The following is a 14,602-nucleotide window of genomic DNA, read 5'->3' as shown; positions in this document are numbered from 1 at the left end:
CAGACTTTATGGTAGAAGTTTCACAGGGGTAAGCACTAGAAGATTTCTGCAAATTTTTGCCTATTGAACTGAGCTCTTGTTTAGGCTTTTGTAGTGTTGGCCCTGTGATGAGGCTGAGGATAAAGTCTTTGACATAAGGCATTGACTAGCATCAGCCCTTTGTTGTGGACAGTGCTAAACAGTTTCAGAGCTAGACAAGAGAACTACTCCACAAAGCTTTTGTTCAAACACTCTGGAATTTCTGTCCCACAGTTCATTGCCTGCACAGATGCAGCGCAAGAACATGCCAGACCATGTGTTGGAGTCTGTCTGAAGATAAATGTCACATTTTGAGTTGAAAGCTAAGATGTACTTCCTGCCTCCAGTCAGTGGTGTTGGTCCCCAAGTCATCTGTGTAGATTTGTGAAGTGAGCCACGGCTACAAGTCAAAGGTGCCATGAGTTCACCATTCTGACAAGCAGCTCCTCATGGTGCTGCCTTTTTCCTGGGAGGTGCCTTGCTGAACAAATGGCTTTGCAGTGAACAAGGCTCTGGTAGCCTCTCCTAAGAGGTGGGGAAGTACTCCAAGTGCCAAGTCTCTTCTTGAGGGACCATCAAACTGCTGGGCACTTAAACCATTCCCACTTCAGAGACCAGAATATCACTTTCAGGGTTTTGAAAATATTTTGCAAATGCTGACCCTGTCTTTCCACACTCTGTAGCCTAGCAGCAGGTATAAATGGTTGTCATGACTCTCAGAAAACAGGAATGTCATTTCCCAGCTGCTGTATCTCACTGCTTGAGAGCACAATGGGCTATATTATGTTTGGAAAGTTCAGCTTTATTTCCTTCTTTCCCTCCTTCCGGGACAGAAACTGCTCCAGGTACCAAGCATACAGTTTGACAGAGTGAAAATGATGAAAAATGAGGAACAGGGTTTATAGGAAGCCCTGCATGATTTTTTTATATTTGCTTGCCCCCTCCCCATTTGTGCCCAGTTTCCAGGCTGTGGTCAGAAGGACAGTGCATCATGCTGCCTTTTGGGAGGAGGTGAGGGGAGCTGTCCCCTCCAGGCTGGCTGCAGGCAGACTGAGGGGAGGGCAGGAGCTGCTCAGGTGGAGGGGGCTGCAAAGGGAGGCGGGGATGGGAAATGAGAGCAAAACTACTCTTTCCCTGATACTCTGCAGCCTAGAAAAGGCCTGTTTCTTTCAGACTCTGCTCATCTTGGTACATGTTCAATTAGGCAGATGTCCTCGGTGACAGATTTGGGTTTCTGCAAAAGAGGGCTTTGTGTGCATCCTCACAAGCCCTCATGTGACATCAAACTCTTCTTTGGCACCTTGATTTGCTGATACCTGATCTGTGCTTTGTTTGCTGTGCCAGGTCAGCCACGTGTATACTAAGACCTGTGCAAAGGAAGTGACTTTATTGCTTGATTGCAGATAACATTAACAAGGGGGAAATCAGAATTGGACTGTAATTAATCTGCTAATGTCTTGTCAATATAGATGAGAGACATATTGCTTTACCAGAGGGAATGGATTTCTCTGCTGGCTGACTGCAGCCTGATTATAAGAGTTGACATTAATGTCTTGCTAGATATTTAGCTATGAAACTGTAAGAATAATATAAAGAATTCATCAGAATTTCATGTGCTTTCATTTGTATGTTATCTTCCTGCCCTACAGCTTGAGTTTGAAAGCATTGACTTGGAAACAGTCAGACAGATGTCAGCAAACCAGAAATTGTGACAGATGAGTAGCAGCTCCCAAAATTATCTGCATTATTCTAACAGGCATCCATGTGCAGGCCATCAAACAAATAATCCTCTTAGATACACAATTTCCTTTCAGAAATGCACTCACTAATTTCATCTCTATTTTAGGCTACTTAATATTGGCAAAACTGGATCCCACCACTACAAGCCACAAATAATGGAATGATCTTTTGATTTCTCCCTACCTAATGTTGCCTCCTGGCAATACTGCTTGAATTAAATGCTGCTCATCAAGGAGTTACTGCAACCTGTTTGAAGAAAGTATCTGATACCCCAGGCAGCTCAAGGAGGGATCATGAACCTAACACTGGATCCAAGGCTAAGTAAATCAAGATGTGCAAACAGATTGGGCTGGGGACACAGAGACACTTCTTCAAGTTGGAGGGGAAAAAACAAAAATTGCTGATTTATGATTGCAGACATTTACTAGTAATGAGGTTAAAAGTCTGACAGGTCAAATATCATAAAAGAGACTTCTTGTCAGAGAGTAAAAGATAATAAAAGAGGAGCAATAGCATTTTTTTGCCATTACTTAGGCTTTTCTAGTCAAGAATCAGGAGCGTGGATGAGTGTTTTGTTTAGAATTGACCTTTCCTATGCTGAAATTTAGCTTTCATTCAGGGGGATGTTGCAGGTGCAGGTTTTCATGTTTGCATGTTCAAATCAGGCAAATTACAAAAAAAGTATTTTGAGTCCACATTATTTGAGGAGAAACTGGAGGAGGACACAAATAAGCAAAAGTCTGTAGCAGCAAAGGGATGGGCTCCAGATGTTCTGCAAAATCAAGCATGTGTGTTTGGTAAAGGTCTGTGATAAGAAATTGATGTTCTTATTTGCTGAAGTTAGCAAAACTGAAATTAATCAACTGCAGCAAACTAACTGATAGGACTCAGGGAAGATCTGAGCTTAGTGGAATGGGATAGAGTGAATGTTGATTATTTTCGCCACAAAAGGAGTCTGTTCTGGCATTCATAGTAAAAAGAAACATCAAAGACAGCACCTTCTACACTTCAGTGCTAATACACTTGATGTGTTTTCTCAATAGCTTATAAAAATATATCACCTTTAACACTAGTGTCTTGCTGCAACCTGGAATGGATGTAGTCTACATATGCAAATTCAAGCAATAATTGTCCTAAATTGCTCTGTTTAAAAAATCAAGAAACTTGTTGAAAGCATTTCTGTTGATATCTTCAGTGACAAGAAAACATGATTCACAATTAGTGTTTAATTTGTAATTAGAAAACACAATCTGCTCTGAATGAGAGATGGGAATGCCATTTTTCTGTCCAAACAGGTGGTTAGCTGCTCCACAATATCCCTGCCCATGGGTGTCCCATCTCCACTGCAGCCTTCCAGTTCCCCTCCTGCTGCAACAACTGGGGAGGCTGCACAGCTGCAGGAATGAAACAAGGAGCAGAAATTGGTATTTCCCCAGCTGTTCATGCTGATGTTCAAGGCTTCTCTCTACAATAAAGCTAGCTTAGCTTGAATTGCCAAGTGGATAAGCAGATTGAGACTTTCCCAAGTGGAGTCTCCTAAAAACATATTTATGCACCTGAAGGTTAGAGTCTGGGTTTGGTTTTTTTGCTTTTTTTTTTGCAAAGCCTTGATTCTTCTGGGCCCTATTATCCTTGTGAACCTTGACTTTGACCTCTATGGGACACTCAGCTGGCCACAGACTGTTGACATACAAACTTTGGTAGCCCTTGCTTCCCCAAAGCAGCGCATGGTTTGCCTTTGAAGAGCTGTGTGTGGCCCCTTTGTCAGGGGTGGTGGGGGGCACTGTGGGCTGCAGCTCCCTGGCCCTGGCCCCATGGAGCCAGGTTTTCCCAGGCTGCTGCCAGCACCCTGCGAGTGAGCCCATCTGCAGCCACGGGCAGGCAATGGGATACCAAGGACCAGGACACACCTGGTTCATCCTGGTGTGTGTGCCCACCTTGCCTGGGCTGCCTCACTGCATATGGCATTTTTGCAGGAGATCAACAGGGGAAGTTGTCCAAAATTCTGCTTCCAAGCCTACACAGAAGCAGAGTTGCCTGTGGAGAAGGTGGGAGTGGTGCTGCCTCTGCCACCAAGCCAGGCACAGCTGGGGGCTGTTTACAGGCCAGAAATCCCGTGTCTGCCTGTGGGGATCAGGGAGGGAGAAAAGGTTGTCTGAGGACTGGGGCCTGGCTTTGCAGCCAGAACAGACCTTTCCAGAGGCATAAAGCACAGTGATCACCTGTATCAGCTATACATGACTATTTATCATTAATCCGAGGTTATTGAAAGCGTTGGTTTGCACTATCTGCACCTGCTGCTTCCCAAGGGTTCACACAGATATCAATTATGCAACAAAAGGCTTTAACAAAAGAGAACAGTACAGCTGCTGCTCTGTGGGGGCTGTGTCCTCCTGCCTGGGGCCGTGTGCCCAGCCAGCCATGAGGCCCATCGCAGCCACCTCCAGCCAAGGGTCACCCTGCCCTGGCTCTGCCCACCCCAGCAGGGTGGGGGCAGTGGGATGAGATGGGGCACCCACTCAGGAGCATTCACCTCAGCAATTCTTACAGCTGATACTTTTTCTATTTGCTATTATTTTTACCTGGAGCGCCGTGTGTTTTGGGGGGAGAAGATGTTGAACCAAATACCTCTCAGATTGTTTTCAAAAAAGCTTAGCATGTGATGTTGAAATACAGTTCTATATTTACTTTCCTAGGATAAAATTTACACCCAGAGCTGAATGGTGGGGCAGAGACTGAAAAACCCTTGGCTGTGACACAAAGGAAGTTTCTAGGAGGGTCAGCACTGTATTCCAGCAGCTCTAAGTTCCTTTGCCTCAATTTCCTCTTGGATAACTCAGGTAGTTTCAAGAAACTGGTGGTCTCTCTGACCTCTGGAATTTAGATAAAATACCTGTTTTTAAGTCTTACCATTTTACTCCCAAGTTACCTTACCTTTAGCTGCAAGGCCCCACAGTACTCCAACCTCCTCCCTCGTGGCAGGAAGACACAATGCTCCATTTTGCCTCAATGATGGGTTCAGGTCAGCAGGATGGTATGTTCTCCCCCTGGACTCTGTGAGGAAAAGCAAGGAGGACAGTGTTTGCAGCATCCTTGTGGACCTGTGGGAAGCTGAGTTTCCATCCACCCCGGCTCTGGGAAGAGGAAACCCCTGAGCCATCACAGCAGCCCAACCAACACCAAGGACCTGCTCTAACCTTGAGACCCAGTGAGCTCAAGGATGGGAGCTGTGAAAGCCCAAAGTGCTTCAAAGCAACAGCTTCCTCTGCATGTCCTCCCTCAGGAAGGCTGCTCTTAGTGCTTCAGGTATTTCAAGGCACCTTCTGAGTTCCTACCTAGGAATTCTTCAAGATTTTGGCCTTACTGGCTTAAGTCCAAATTGGGATATTCCCTGCAATAAGGGCTTATGTTAATGAAAAATTATTTTCCAGTGCTTGACCATGAGAAGTTCTGGCAAGTGTTGCCTTGACTTCAGTGACTGATGCAGTGGTATTAGGAAAGAAATCTGCTCTCATGCAATTTCAGCTGAGCTGAGTTAGGGGTTGGCTCTGTCTGTTTTCCCCCACTGAGCTGGTATAATACTAGTTCAATGATTTTTTAAGGCCTGAAAACTACAGTTTGTCAGAGAATAGGCAGAATATCTTGTTTGTTTTAACCTGTGGCAGATTCTGGCAAGACAAGACCCCAGTTTGTGTTTAGGTTGAGGTGTCCCCAGGGGCAGCAGGGGCAGGATGCTGGTGCAGGGTCCCTGCTGCATCCTCCAGCTGTGACCTCCACTGCACCTTTAGTGTCCTGGGTGACAGAAACCAGGGGGATCAAACCTCCCCAGTGCTGGACTTTCTTAGCTGCAGGTGTGCTGAGTCCTAAGGAAACAGGCTGAAGAGGGATTAAAATGGATCCCCAGTGTCCTAAAGCCACTCCTGTCTGGAGCTGAAGGAGGAGCAGGCACAAGCCTGGCCACAGGGGCTGCTGTTGCAGAGGGCAGGAGAGGCCTGTCCTTCACAAGGCCTGGAGCTCATCCTTTCCTCCTAGTCAGGATCAGCCAGGTCTGGCTTTTAACAACAGGGTGCCTGCCTAAATCACTGGCTGGTAAATTACATTTTTCTGTCTAGAATGAGGTAAATGTGTATTTTATCTAGGTAATTAATCTGAGGGATAGAACTAACATGATTATTGTGTTTTCCCACAGTCCTGTCAATATGGCCATGTGGCATTTGAATCTCAGAGCCTTTATTAAACTGGTTTATTTGTAAGCAATCAGACAAGGAAAATTACAAGGACAATGATGATTTTGTTCAGGCTGTCACCTTTATCTAGCGCTAACAAGCTAGGAAAGGACACTGCCTTTTATTGTCTTCCTATCTCTGTAAACTTGCTTTTATTTAAACAAAAATAAAGCTCTTAAATAAGCAAAGAGGAACAGGCTTGGAAAATTCTGTGGACTCCAAGGTCCTTCTCTGGTTTTCCTCTGCAGGAACAAACAGCACCCGTTCCCCTTTTCCCGCACACAGAACCTGTTCAGTAATGTGTCAGGAAGCATGACTCAATCTGCAACTTTGTCAAGAGAGGCAGGAAATTCAGGGCCTTGCATTACCAATTCCTACTGTTTGATAAAGCTTTCCCCCAGAGGTTTTGATGGTTTGGTGCCTTACCACAGGCTGCTTCTTTGAAAATAGTGACTGGTAAGATACTCAAAGTTATCTTGCCATTAGAAGCTCTTTAGGAGGGCACTGAGTTATCTGAGAGGAAAATGCTGTATGTAACTGGAGGCTGGAAGCAAAGCAGCAGGAGAGTGTTGCACCTGCAGCTCTGGCAAAAGTGATCCCGTTACCCACCCATGGGCACCCCTCTGTGCTGTATTCCATGTCTCCAGTGACTGCAACAAGTGCCTCCCATGTCCCCTTCAGCCAGAGCAGGCCAGGGGTCCCCTGACATGGCACTGGGTCACTCTTTGGTGCTGTCCATGGACAGTGCTGGGGTCAGTCCTGGGGCAGGGGCAGCCTGCCTGGACCCTGCCTGGACCCTGCCTGGACCCTGCTCTTCACTTGCAAGCTGCCTGACCTCCAGTGCACTGCAGCCCTGGGACCTGGCCCCTCGCCTAATCCAGGCTCGTGGGGTTTTTATGGGGGTTTTCTCCTTGGAATGTTATGGTTTCAGTGTGTGTTTTCCAAAGGCTGAAGCCCAGGCACAGATCCCAGGTGTGGCCAAGAGCCATCTGCACCACTGCAGCAAGCACTGCAATCCAGCAATGATCTACCAGCTGGAAGACTGGAAAAATTGTTTTCTTCCAAGTTTCCAAAGCTTTAGGATTTGCTCAGCACATTTTTTAATTTTCCACACAGGTTTGAATAACAACTGAAATTACTGTTTAGTGTGGGACTTGAGATATTTTAGAAATGACCATTCAGGCTGCTCAAAGGTTTTAAGTTTCATGGTGAGGTAAATTCATTCTATATTTTAATTTCTGAAGGAGAGAAAGAAAATGATGGTATTGGACAGAGCTGGCTGCTTGCCCAGGGCGAGCTAAGTGACCTGGCCCAGCATGGAGTGGAGAGCTGGCTGGTCATCCCTGCTTTTCATCAGGGCTGCAGCTTTTAAAAATATTTTAAAAGAAAATGCAAGAAAATAAAATAATAAAATACAGTAATATTGTAAATCAAAGCTTTTAAAAAGCCTCCTTTTGATCTTCTCTTTCACCTATGAACATCTTATACAGATATATGCTGATATGAACAAGAGCAACCTCAGCAAAAAGAGTGTTAATCTCCTTCACCATCCCAAAAATGGTTCTATGTTAGTCATTTTATAAATCGAATTAAACCAGCACACTTTTTGCTTACCAGTGTTGCATTAAAACAAGTCAGGATAACATATCTGTCCAGATTTCATTCTTACTATGTATAGACATCTTCAGATATCTTGCATGGATATCTGATGTCCTCTTTAAAGGAAATTATATTTATGTGCCAAATGTAAAGAATAACTCTTTTCTGAAATGTCAGTGTTTTCTTATTGAAACTATTCCCCTGAAGGGCTGAAAACCCCAATACAGTAAAATATCACATTGCAGGAGAAAGTGGGACTGACTGTCAGAAATTAATTCCTCTGATCATCCAGCCTCTGGTCATTTTTGACAAAGAGTTGAGACAGACAAACCCAGAAATCTAATCATCTCTGAAAAAATAACAGCAATAGTGGGTTAAATAAGCAATAGCTTAGTGCACAGAAGGGAATTGTAGAATGTGTTAAAGGTTCTTCAGATTCTGCATTTTTCAGTCTGGAGGAGTGGAATAAAGAAGTTTAGAAGAATCAGACCAGAAGACCAGCTGTATCTTGGGCTGCATCCAAAGCAGCATGGCCAGCAGGTTGAGGGAGAGGATTCTGCCCCTCTGCTTTGCTCTGGTGACACTCCTGGTGTCCCCAGCACAGGAAAGACATGGACCTGCTGGAGAGTCCTGAGCAGGGCACAGAGATCATCAGAGGGGTGGAACACCCCTCCTGAGCAGAAAGATTGAGAGAGTTAGAGTTGTTCAGCCTGGAGAAGAGAAGGCTCCAGGGAGACCTTGTTACAGCCTTCCAGTAATTGTTATAAGAAATGGGGACAGACTTTTTGTAGGGCTTGTTGCAACAGGACAAAGGGGAATGTGTTCAAACTAAAAAAAAGTTAGATTTGAAATTTAGATATAGTGAAGAAATTTTTTACAATGAGGGTAGTGAAGCACTGCACAAGTTGCCCAGAGAGCTGGGAGATGCTCCAACCCTGGAATACTCAAGGTCAGGTTAGATGGAACTCCAAGCAACCTGATCTGGTTGGAGACATTTGTGCTTGTTGCAAATAGGTTGAACTAGATGACCTTTAAAGGTATCTTCCAACCCAAACTATTCTATGATTTTGTGATTCTGTGGTTCAGTGGGGTGTGTCTGTCTGATCTCCATGACACCAGAAAGTGTGGTGTGCCTTGCTGCAATCCTAGTGTGACCTGCTGCTCTGCTTGAGGAGGAGACAGGGCAGCAGTGCTGGAGCAACTGGGCCTGAGCTCTGGGCTTTGAAGAGGAAGAATAACTAGAGGCCAAGGTGCAGCCACATGCTCTGGACCTGGGAGGGCTGAGTCAATCCTCTGTTAAACCTGTCTCTCACCTTTGTATCAACACACTGTGGCCATTTAAGGATGTGACAGTCTCTTAAATCTGTTCACCAGACTTTATTCCAAATTTATTCCTTCATGATACTGAAAGCAAACAGTGAACATCTCCTACCTGTAATTATTTTAATAATTTCCTTTTCCTTGAAAATTAACTGTCATCTGTATTGCAGAACCTGAGGTTTAACAGTACAAATGAGTGGATATAACTTTATGCTTTTAATAGTCACCTTCATGCAGAATTTCCCAGTAAAAGATATTTTTGCCTGACCTCTTGATTAGCAAGAAATTATTATACACCAAAAAAGAGATCAGGCTTTCTTTTGTGCCCTCTTTGAGGAATGAGACAGTGGCAGGTGGTGTTCTGGAGCACTGCTTTCCATAGAAGATGATTTCAACTGTCCTTTGGAAGGACTGTCAAGCACATGCTATTCCTGATTGCTACTTTCCATTCTGGTTTCAAATTAAGTCAAAAGTGCTCCATATAATGCTGGCAGGTGGTTTATCCTCAATAGGTATGGCTTGCCCAAGCCAGTTTGGTGATCATACATCATTTTTTTAAAAAGTTACTGCTCCAAGACACATGTACTTGTCCCACCTAATCCTGAACCTTGAATCCTTTATCCCCAGCCATCATACTCCTTAGCCTCTCCAAACCAGTGGCACTGGAAGCAGCTAGACACTCCTCTTTTCATCCACATAAATTAAAAGGAGTTATTCAGCCACTCCCCCTCTTTGATGGCTGATCTTATGAAGGTCACCCATTGCAGTGACAGGTAAAGAAGGGGCAGGTCTGTGAGAGGAAGCACTGTAGGACTGATGTGGGTACATGGAAATCTCAAGGGGACACTGTCTTTTACAAAGCTGCCTGTGCTTGCATTGAAAATCCACGTAACGTGGATGCTTGCCAATCTGGGAACATTTTGGAATCAGTTGTGAGGGCAGCTTCCTTCTGTGACTTACTTCTCTCTTTCATGTCTGGCCTAAAGCTGGGAGAAGTCCAAGTCTTTGAGTTTAAGTCCAAACTAGAGTGATTCCTGCTTTATTGTCATCTGGTTTGTCAAAAAGGTGGAGCTGTGGTGAGCTGTGGGTGTAGCAGCTTAACTCACATAGTCCCCTGTGAAGCTCACAGCTGGGCCTGGGACCAGCACTTTGCCACTTTACCACTGCACCCACTCTGGAAAATTATGGGCTCCAGGGCCAAGGCATCCATTCAGCTGACAGTCCTCTTTTTTCTCCACCCCAAAGCCAACAGACAGAAAGACCAGAGAAACACCTCCCAACCTCAGAGCAGCAGTTTGTGCCCTCGCTCTACCCTGCCGTGCCTGCATCGTTGTCCCTTTGCATGTCAGAGCAGAGGGACAGCTGGCCCCACCACAGGTGCCACATCCAGGGTATGAGGACGGGCAGAGCTGGAGCCCCAGGCTGCCTGTGCTCACTGCTCCCTGCCAGGCTCCTGCCTCCCACACTGCCTGCAAGGCAGATCCAGCCAGGGAGCTCTTGGCAGGCTCCACAGGGCTGCATGCCTCATCACCCAGCAGGAGCAAGCTGTCCACCTTGGGCACGGCTGTAGGGACTGGCTGCCCTGTGGCCTCCCTGGAAAAGGTGCAGCACATCTCCACTAGCACCAGTGGGCTCTGCTCCTCCCCAGTTTGCCAGGCCCTGGTGTCAGGAATCACCATGCTGTCCCATCCCCCACAGCACATATCTCATTAGGTACTTGCTTGTGACAGACCTCAGGGAACTGTTCTACCTTTCCAGACTGGATGTGGAAGGGTGTGGGTGAAGGGTACAACCATCAGGCTGTGCTCTCAGGGGACCATGAAATAATGCACTGCACTGCATAGCTGGTGACCCACTTCTGACCTTAAGAAGTCGGACCTGGAATGCTGCAGCAAAGAATAAAACTCAGCGCCTTAAGCATGAGCTCATTAGTAACTTCCTGAGAGTTGCTCAGCCACATCCAGAGCAGAGGGCAGTGACCCCACCACGGCTTTGAAGAGACCTGAGTGATTGGCAGCTTGTCTGAAACACTCAAATTTCCCGCATTAACCAGTACTCCAGGTCTGCCACGCATCATGTCCCGCCCTCACCCAGCAAAGTCACCTCACCAAATTAACACAGCTGCAGGGGTGGATAAAAATGTGCACCTTGACACGTCTGCATTACGCAGTAGTTCAGTCAGGCCTTGGGAATCACATCTGGCTAATGTGCCACAACTACCCCTAGAGGGTCAGAGGTCCTAATGCGAGTGAGCAGTTGTGACTGTGACTTAACCCTTCCCAGAGTATTTTAAGCTATTTTAAACAACTTTTCACTTCTGAGCTGCTGAAATTCTCATGGGAAAAGCCCTGTAAAATAATTCCAACTCTTCAGGAATGTGTCTAAGATAAATGCTGGGAGGTTCATTGCCCATGTGTTCAGGGAAAATAGATAATTTTCTAATTTGTGGAGTCCAACTAACATGAAAAACTATCAGCATTACTGCACCATGGAGGCTCCTGTTCATCTTCTCTTGACTGGTGGCTGTTTCCACTTAGCATCAGGCATCACAAGTCCTGGCCACAGAGTCCTCAAATGGAGGCATGCAGAACTTAAGCTGATTTTTAAAAAGCATGGTTTAAGCTATATCAGCCTCTATGTACCAGGTTCCTTACCTGTTGAAAAGAATTGTGATACCAACACATTGATGATGTGGTGCTCTTGCATTTGAATAATATAATTATTCAGAAAGGTCAGGAAAATGGCTTTTTAAATTTTGTGTTGTTTCTTTTGGGGGAGGAGCTGAGAATGGAATTTGGCATTTCTGGGGCATATCCCACTGCTTTGCCAGTATAACCAGTGCCCTTCTCCGCACAGCACCAGTGAGCCCAAGCCAAAGAACAGAGGATTCTCACTGACAGTTTCCAATCCCTTTCTTACAGTTTCTATGTCCAGGATCTCCCTTTCCTGTCTGATTCTCAAAGGTCCCCTGCTTGACCTTGATTTTCTCCTGCAAGAACCAAAGCTTCTTTCTGCCTTGAGCTCTGGGGTTTGCCTCCTTAATGCTTCAGGAGGGGGAAGTGGAACGGGTTAGAGCATATCCCCAGAGATGAGAGCTGAGAAATGGTCTCAGTTACAGCATTTTAGATGTTGTCAGCAGCTACTGCACTGTTGAAACTACCCAGCAGTGTGTGGTATGAACAGCCTGTCCTTCTGAACCCTTCAGCAAAGTCAGAGGCAGATATATTCTTATTACCTGGATGAGAATGTAAAAGAGGGATGTGAGGATCTCTTGGATGCCATAGACCTGCTAATACTCTTTGGATTTTTTAATAATGTATGTCAATATATACATGCATGCCACTAATATCTCTACCAGTATGGACTTTTTTTCTGCCTCTCTTGTATGTATGAGTTCATGTCCAAATACATAATTTATCTTCTGTGCCAGGAAGAAGCTTATTCCAATGCTTTCTTCTACCATGTCAGCAATTGGATTTGGGAGTCCTGAATGTGACAAAACCCCCCAAAAGTTCTTTATCCACAGGAATTATGTCACACTTCCAAAGAAGTGCAAAGCCCATCTTGAAAGCTATGAACCTCTTTTTTTGAGACTCTCTTGATTTCCTTTCTCACTTGAATTCCCACGCTCCTTGGACTGGGTTTGAACCCATCTGTTTGGATCCTCTGACTGCAGCACTCACACATAGACCAAATTCTCCTGGGATTAATGTTAAAATGTACTTACTTCAAGAGATGAGATATCAAAGTATTGACTGGAGGCATGAGTCAATTTCACTGTTAATTCATGTACCTCATTACCCGACTCAATCAGAGTGCTCTCTTTCCACTGGGGACTGTTGCTGTAATTAAGATCTGGAGCTTTTTGAGAAAAAAGAGTAGAGACAAAATAAATTAAAGGAGAGCTGCTCTCACCTTCTGTAAAAGCTGTAGTTGCATTTGAATTTTCTACCAAGCCAGAAGATTGGTGTTTGACACATGTCACTGGTTGCTTGGAAGCAAAATATGGATCCAGACCCATGAGTAAGTGCCAACTTCAGGAGGAAACTACAGCATGCAGCAGCTGAGGCCTTGAAGCAATGTCTCAAAAGACAGACTTTCTTGATCACTGGGATTTCTTTCATTTTCTAAAGATGCTTTGCCTCCAGTGTGTTATGGTCTGATGCACCAAACCATGTGAGTTTGGGGAGAGGATTCACTTACATTAGGAAAGAATATCTGGGCAGTCACTGGGAGCATCCATTTATCAGTGCAGAGTGGGCAAAGGGAAGGAAGGTCTGCTACAAATGAGTGTGCAGACTGATTTAAAAACCAGTCCATAGTGCAGAAGCTTTGTGGTTGGGGTATGGAGACTGCAGATGGAAGCTGAATTACTTGCCTTCATCATGGTCTTCCAGTCTACAGAAGGCATTAAATGTAGGAAGTGCACCTGAACCAGCAGAAACTGGCAGAGATGAAATTGAAAATTAATGCCCTGTATCCTCTCACTGAGATCCCTCACTATCCCACACCAGCTGGAATATTTGAGTTTCTTTCTGGGATCCCAAACTGCCCCATTTTTTTAACCTTAAGTAAGTAAATATAAAAATACTCAACCCTTTAGTCAGAAGAGGGAAAGGCATTTAGCATCTTCTTCCTCCTAAGACCTTTCCTATAACCTTTGTTCACTTACTTGATATTGTATTAGTGATCAGTTAGATAAACCCTAACCTGGATAAACCCTAACCTCAATAATCAGTGTTTGCGTGGTACAGCGAGCAGCTGGAGATGGAGATGAGGAGGGAAAAAGCTGTTTTCTCTTCCCTATCAACAGGGAATGTTCAGCACTAAAGAGCAGATACTGAGATCAGGCCAGGCAGGGCTGGTATAAGGGTCACACCTTGGCAGGGTCGTCACCCAGCCCGCAGCACTGGCCCGTAACTGATAATCTCCTGATACTATTACAGGCAGTGCCATTATGACTGTCAACTTCAATTAAGCACACTCCCATTTGCTGTTTCCTTCTAAACATCACTCCAGAGCCACAGCTAATTCAGTGTGCAGCCAAGATTCACCAGGAGGGGTTTAGCCTTGTTTCCATCAGCCACAGATGGGGTTAGCCACTGGTGTGCCTGTGGCAAGAAGAGTCTTTATGGTGTAGGAGGGAGCTCTGGACACAGTGGATTATCCACTTTCTGCCTTTCTCCAAACTCTCAGCTGCTGACAATGCTGCTCCAGGGCTCTCAGCTCTCAGAGCCTCAGAAGCAGAGCCCCCTCTCCTTCTCCTGGCAGGGGGAAGCCATGCAGAGGGGTGCTGGGCCACCACAAAGCCCCTTCACATAAAACCTTCAACAAAGCCTTCAGCATTTGGTTTCTTTAAGCCTTGGCCTTTGGTTTATTCTGCAAACATGAATTAAGCATTAGGACACCTCTATTCTGCAAGGACACTGAGCACTGATACATCCCTGTGTTTTATTCATTATGAAGGACTGAATCCTATTACATTAAAAATTCAAATATTAAACTGTATTAAATGGACACATAGGGGATATATGTCTGTATATTAAGATACCCATTTATTCATAGGCTCAGTAGGGTCTTAGATATATGTAAAAATAAAGGGAAATTAAGTTACTCATCCAGTCTCATAAAGCAAATTGGTAGCTGAGTCAGGAGAGGTGCTTAGGAGAAGTTGTTATTTACTGTTGGTTACATGTGGA

The sequence above is a fragment of the Fringilla coelebs genome, assembly GCF_963513975.1.
Source record: "Fringilla coelebs genome assembly, chromosome: 6".
Lineage (NCBI taxonomy): Eukaryota > Metazoa > Chordata > Aves > Passeriformes > Fringillidae > Fringilla > Fringilla coelebs.
The sequence above is the reverse complement of the archived record's forward strand: the minus strand, read 5'-3'. Positions refer to the sequence as shown.